General features: G+C 44.4%; 1 pseudogene; it reads left to right on the top strand.

Annotated features, from left to right (window-relative positions):
- The first annotated feature begins 200 nt into the window (after positions 1-200).
- LOC125507580 (GDSL esterase/lipase At5g55050-like) lies at positions 201-7,159 on the top strand (annotated as a pseudogene).
- Positions 7,160-7,367: the final 208 nt, after the last annotated feature.

The raw sequence follows: 7,367 nt of genomic DNA, 5'->3' as shown, positions 1-7,367 counted from the left end.
CGTCTGTAAGTGTGCGTGCGTGCTTGATTTTAAAGAGCTGTTGTGCTGGGGATAGGCGTGCTATCCCTCTTCTTCCTCCTTGCTTCCTCTACTTGATCTTGAGCTCTGTGTTGGATCATTCTAATCCGAGTAATCCACCATGGATGTGTGAGATCATCCCGCTTCCCGCAATCGTAGTCTGGGCTAGCTTGCTTGTTACAATGAAGGGTGTTGTTGCTGGCCTTGTCATGGTGCTCAGTGCTCTTGCCGGGTTCGGGCCTGGCAAGACGGCGAGAGCTGTGCCGGCGGTCTACGTGCTCGGGGACTCGTCACTGGACGTGGGCAACAACAACTACTTACCAGGAGAAAGTGTCCCAAGGGCCAACAAGCCCTTCCATGGCGTCGACTTCCCTGGACCCGGAGGACCTAAGCCCACCGGAAGGTTCAGCAATGACTACAATGTGGCCGACTTCATTGGTACGTCGATCGATCCATCATATCAATTGTTGGTAGAAGTCTAGAAGATGATGATATATTGATTCAGCAATGTTACTGTTAGAATAAATTCGAAACGCTTCGTCGATCTATCAAGGACTAAGCAATCACAAACACGACATCAAGATTTGTTAACGAGGTTCATCGATATGGCTACATCTTCGAGGCATGACTACGGGCGCTCCTTCTCATGACACCGTCACAATACCGCACCCCGGCCGCCCGGATGCCGGCACACGCCGTCGGCTCCCCCGCGTGCCCGTGCTATTATGTTGGCATGGGTTACATCGTATGTCTACCCCCGATATATATGAGAGGCCTAGGATACAGGTGTCCTATTAGGACACAACTCTTATCCTGTCTACACACAGTTCAAAACCAAGTCCAACTGTAACCTACCTTGTACAATAATATTCGACACAATTCTAACAAACTCCACCTTGGCGAATATTCTCCACCACCTTGGATTCATCCATGCGTCGAACCTCCATGTATATTGGACTTGAGATACGCCATGAGCACGGCTGCTACTCCCAGACTCCATGTGACTCCACCTGCAACTGTAGTCCCTTCTTGTCTTCGTCACAGTCAACACTCGAGCAAAAATTAAGTTCCTCGTTACTCTACTTTGTGCTTCCAACTTCCGGAGTATCCGTTCAACGACATCACACACCGACCACTGTCTGCGTGAAAAATGAACAACTCACATATTGAACGCCACATATAAGAGTTACCTGAACTCAACGTCACCGCTCTTTCTTGACTGCTTGTCTGAAGCTTGAAGGAATTTTACCGTCGCCCTGTGTCACTTTGAGTCAAATTCACAGTTGTCTCACCCTTTTTCCTGGATAGTCTCTGACATGTCCCACAACTATAGCACTCCACCTCCTTCTGTACTTGTCACCCGCACTTTGCCATGTGCACCGAACACCACAGAATATACGGCCATGTACTCTCTCTGTTTTTGACAATTTCAGACTTTCCGTCACTTTCTCAGATTCTCCATGGTCAACTTATGTCCATCAACCGGCACCGATAGACCCAGTCACCAACTTGAATCCGGTATTCGTCAACACTGCCTCAGCACCCCCTGCTCAATTTGTCTGACCACATGTCTGACCACCAATGCCTTGGCCTGTCGCTGTGTCCCGTGCTTACCGCACGCCTCGCCGCTATCACCGCGTCGAGCCTCTGCTGTCCTGGTCGAGTCTCCCGGGTAGCTAGCCCACACTGCCTCAACCCCCACTGCAGAGAACCACCGATCATCACCGACCGATGCCGAGTATCACGTCTCCATCAAACCATTGGTACCAAGTCCGATCCACGTGTCTCTCGCTATCCCGCCGAAATAGGCTTCGATTCTCCGATATCTTACACCGTAGCCCCTCCATCAGCATAGAGTGAAGTCTTCCGTCAAACTCCAGCTCCACCTTCAACATGACTCCATGTAGCTGCGCCATGCTACCCCGCGCCCTGTTAACTTCAATCTCTCATGTGTACACTGCCTTGAATCAACCCCGCGCCATAGTCTTGTCGAAGCCGCACAATCCCTCAGGCCTGCACCACGTGTTTCCACGCCCCAGAAGTCGGCCACCATCAGCATCACGCTCCTATGTCATCGTCGCTGAAATCACCACCGTCTTCTGCTTTGACCAACATCCACGTCGATCCGCCAGACTGTCTAGTCCGACCCAGCCGAAATTATCCAACTGCAACCATGCTCCACCCCGCGTCGTGTCCGCCCGCACATCTGTACATTGCCTTGACGCCCTATGTATGCATGATCCTGCCACGACACACTCCAGACTCCTCCGAGCCTTATACGCTTGTCGCCGTCTTCGGTTCCCTTTTTACTTAGCTGAACAACATCACTACTGCCATGCCGTCTCCAATCCATGTACAAAGCAAAGAATCCCAAAAAGTAGTCCCTCATAGCCTTGTGCCCGTGTAACAACTAGCTCAAACTCTCAGCTCAACAGTAAACAATACACGTGCTTGACCACCTTTGCAATCTTCCTTGTTCTTTCCTTTCTCATGATCTAAACTCGATATGGGCAGCTATTTTCATGTTCTGACACACTGCAAAGCCTCCCGGAACCAGACTTTTTCCTTAAACAAATCTCTTCACGTAGCTTCACGTTCCAGTGTTCTCACGTATCTCCAACCTGCACTGAAACCAGCCCTGTAGCTCTCCACGGATTCATGTGTGCTCCGCTGCGCATCGATCCATTGCCCGCCGCCTAGCGCACCACGTCCAGACTCGGCGTTCCGCTCAGCCGAACAGCTAGGATAGTGGGACTGGCTACTGGTCAATCGACTGATTTTTTCTTGGGTCAGTCGATTGACCTCAAACCGTTTCAGTCGAGCCTAATTAATTAGGCAGTCCAGTTACGGTAGTTGCAGCAACAGAAGCCCAACGCACAGGTGCAAGCTGCAGTCCAGTACTGCCAAGCGAGTCTACTTTTTTGTACAATGATTATGGCTGCTCTAGTATATTGTTGGACAAGCCTTTGTAGATGATCGATGAATAGCACTCTCACACATATTGGCTTTGCTCAATAAAAGAAAAATCTCACATGTTGGCAAACAATATGTATATTTATTTTATACATATAAAAACATATACATACGTGTATATATAAAATGTATTATTACTATGCAAAAATGAGCATATAATAGTGATATCTCCAAAAACAAGTGTTTCCTAAGAAGTAATGGATTAGGGACATCGATGTTATCCTTACAAAAGAAAAGAAAATCAAAACTAAAACAAAGTAAAAAAGAAATAAAAAATAAAAAAAATAAAAAAGAAGTTTTCTATGAAAGAAAGAATTCGTGGCATTGGTATTACCCTTCCAGATGAAAGAAAAAATGAAATAAAATAATGAAGTTTTCTAAAAATAAGTGAAACCCTTTCAGAATAAACTAAAACAAAACTCAAAACAATAAAGTTTTCTAAGAAAGAATGAAACCCTTTAAGAAGAAAGAAAATGAAAAGGGAAGAACTTTCAAAACTTGCACACAATTTGCACTGAAATTGCACTTTTTGAAATATGCGAATAATAAGCATATAATAGTGCAATTTTTGCATTCTACTATAATTTACACATAGTGTAACAGAAATAATGTATTTCCTTTAAGGGGAAAGAAAATTAAAAAGAACTTGCGCATAACTTTGCACTGAAATTGCACTTTCTCGTAATATGCAAAAATAATCATATAATCATGAAATTTTGGCACATATTTTATAGTATTTGTTTTTATATAATTACAGTGAGCCAAAAATGCACAAAAAACAAAAAAATAACCAATAAATGAAAGAAAAAAGGTAAAATAAAACTCATAGAAATAGAAAACAGAAATAAAAAATAAAGTAAAAATGAGCATATTATAGTGAGATTTCCACAAAAAAAGTGTTTTCTCAAAAGTAATGGATTAGTGACATCGGTATTACCCTTACAAAAGGAAAATAAAACAAAATAATAAAAATGTTATAAAAACTGAAACAAAATAAAAAATATTTTCTACGACGATTGAATTCGTGGCATTGGTATTGCCCTTTTAAGCAGAAATAATGTAGTTTTCTAAGAAAGAACGGAACAGTTTAAGCAGAAAGAAAATAAAAAAGAAAAAACTTTCAAAACATGCACACAATTTGCACTGAAATTGCACTTTTTGAAATATGAAAAGAATAAGCGTATAACAGTGCATTTTCTGCATTATACTATAATTTACATATAGTGTAATTGAAATAATGTATTTTTCTTGAAGAAGAAAGAAAAATAAAAAAACTTGCGCACAACTTTTCATCAAAATTGCATTATCGTAATATGCAAAAATAATCATATAATCATGAAATTTTGGTACATATTATATAGTATGTGTTTGTATATAATTACACTCAGCCAAAAACCCACAAAAACAAAAAATATAATCAATAAAAGAAAAAAGAAAAAATGCATAGAAACAGAAAACAGAAATAAAATAAAAGCAAAAATACCCACAAACGAAAGAATTAAATTTCCTAGCAAAGAATGATTTAGTGGCATTGATATTACCATTTAAGAACAAAGAAAATGGGAAAAAGAATCTAAAACAAACACTGACAAAATTTACATGAAATATACATAAAACTGCGCTTCAAAAAATATGCAAGAATATGCATATAAAAGTTGAACTTTTGCAAAAACAAAATCTGAGAAAAAAATGAATAGTGGAATTGGTATTAACCTTAAAGTAGAATAAAAATAAGTAAAGAGTAAAACATTATCGAAATAATGATTTTTCCTGAAAAAATGAATTAGTGGTGTTGGTATTTCTTTAAGAAGAAGAGAGAATTAAAAAAAACGTGCACACAACTTTGCACCAAAATTGCATTTTATCATAATGTGCCAAAATAATCACATAATCATGAAATTTTGGCACATATTTGTATGTATATAATTACACTCAGCCAAAAACCCACAAAAACAAAAAAAATAACCAAGAAAGGAAAAAAGAAAAAGAAAAACGGATCCCAGAAAAACAAAAACAAGCCCATGAAGCAATTCAACTGACCCAAAATAGGGGTCAATCAATTCCACAGAGCTAAATTCATCACCAAAATGACACAGAAAAAAATAGAAAACAGCACACATCTTAAAGCAAAATCAAAGGGTCACAAAATCGACTGACCAGAAAAGGAATTTTCAGCTGACTGACATATAGCTAATTCGTAGGATAGTAGCCTCCGCTGCACGCCTCACACGCCAGCCTGTAGATGCCTCGGGCCGATCGGATGCCATCCGCCTGCGCTGCTGCTGCCTCGGCCGCTACTGGGATTGCAGCCGCCATCACACCATGGCCTTGGACTTCTCTCGCACGCTGCCCTGGTTTTGATCGGATCGAATGATCCGATTTGACCTGCTGCTTGCGCTATACGCCGCGCCGCCGCTGAGAACTCCGCCTGCTTCCAAACTGGTCGAGATGTCAAACCCAAGGACGCTGCCTGCCATACACGAGTTCGCCGCCGCCTTTGATCTGAGGCTCGATCTTGCTGATGCCGCCTGCTGCTACATACGCTGTCTCGCTTGATTCAATTGCTTCCCAAGTACCGATGTATCCCGGTCGATCGCTCGTCTGCAATCCTGGGATCACCTCGCTATCTCGACTCTATCCAATCTCCTGCTGAACTCTCCCGAGCGATCAACTTTTCGACACCATCTTCTAGATCAACAATCCACAGCCTCCGAACAACCTAGCTTATGATACCATTTGTTAGAATAAATTCGAGGCGCTTCGTCGATCTACCAAGGATCAAGCAATCACACAAGCACGACACCGAGATTTGTTAACGAGGTTCACCGATATGGCTACATCCCGGGGCATGACTACGGGCGCTCCTTCCCGGGGCATGACTACGGGCGCTCCTTCCCATGACACCGTCACAATACCGCACCCCGGCCGTCCGGGTGCCGGCACACGCCGCCGGCTCCCCCGCGTGCCCGTGCTATTATGTTGGCATGGGTTACACCGTGTGTCTACCCCTGATATATATGAGAGGCCTAGGATACAGATGTCCTATTAGGACACAACTCCTACCATGTCTATACACAGTCCAAAACCAAGTCTAACTGTAACCTACCTTATACAATAATATTCAACACAATTCTAACAGTTACTCATGCATGCAGCCAAGAATCTGGGGTTCGAGACGAGCCCTCCGGCTTATCTGTCGCTGAAAGCTCATCGTCATCTGATCGGCACTGCTCTGCTTAGAGGTGTAAGCTATGCATCTGCAGGAGCTGGGATTCTCGATTCAACGGTAAGTACTAGTAAAGTTGAGCCAGATCGAGAGTTTTTTTTCGAAGATCTAGATCGAGAGATACATTTTTCTTTTGGAAACTGTCAGTGTTTTATATCATTTGACTTGATTGATCCGTGCCCGTGCGTGTGGCCGGGCCGGATGCAGAGCACCGGAAACAACATCCCGTTGTCGAAGCAGGTCCAATACTTCCATTCGACATGAGCAAGCTGCTAGTACAGTTATTTACCTCGTTGAACATCCATCCATCCTGCATTATTCCTCCAGCTCACGTGGAAACACAAGCCAACCAAGTTGTTTCGTCGCCGACATCACGTTAGGTACCACCGTACCAGTACATGCTTCATCGTGGGCACCAACCCATTTCTGTTTTCTAATACTATGCAGGATCTGTACATGATGGGCGCGAGGAAGATCGGCATCATCAACGTTGGCCTGTCCGGGTGTATCCCAATGGTCCGCGCGCACGACGCGACCGGCGCATGCAACGACGGCACAAACGAGCTAGCGGCCGGGTTCAATGGCGCCCTCGAGTCCTTCCTCGCCGACCTAGCGCCCAGGCTGCCGGGCCTCGCCTGCTCCCTCGCCGACGGCTTTGCCCACAGGCAAGCCCTCATCGCTGACCCGCAGGCTCAAGGCTTCGTGAACGCGACCAGCGCGTGCTGCGGGAGCGGGAGGCTCGGCGGGGAGGCCCGTTGCCTGCCCACCTCGAACCTCTGCGGCGACCGTGATGGCTACGTGTACTGGGACTGGGTGCACGCCACCCAGCGGGCTGCTGAGATGGCCGCCGAGGCGTTCTTCCATGACCCGGCGCAGTTTACCATGCCTCTTACTTTCAAGCAGCTGGCAGAGAAGAAAGGGGCGGACCTAATGGAACAATAAACACCCGGTGTCCTCGTAAAATTTGTCATTATCATGTGATTATGTATGCCTTGAATCATACCCAAAAGCCAGAAAGTAGTAGGTAAGTAATTGTTACGTTTGTGCTTAAATGGGTTTGTAATACAGTACTTAGGGTGGTCATGTTCACCAAGAGCATCTCCAACTGGTGATGTAAAAACCCATGTAGGGTAGGAGAGAGAAAACTTTA

The sequence above is a fragment of the Triticum urartu genome, chromosome 5A, assembly GCF_056163025.1.
Source record: "Triticum urartu cultivar PI428250 chromosome 5A, HENAU_Tu73, whole genome shotgun sequence".
In the NCBI taxonomy this organism is placed as follows: domain Eukaryota; kingdom Viridiplantae; phylum Streptophyta; class Magnoliopsida; order Poales; family Poaceae; genus Triticum; species Triticum urartu.
This window is presented reverse-complemented; position numbering and strand designations above follow the sequence as displayed.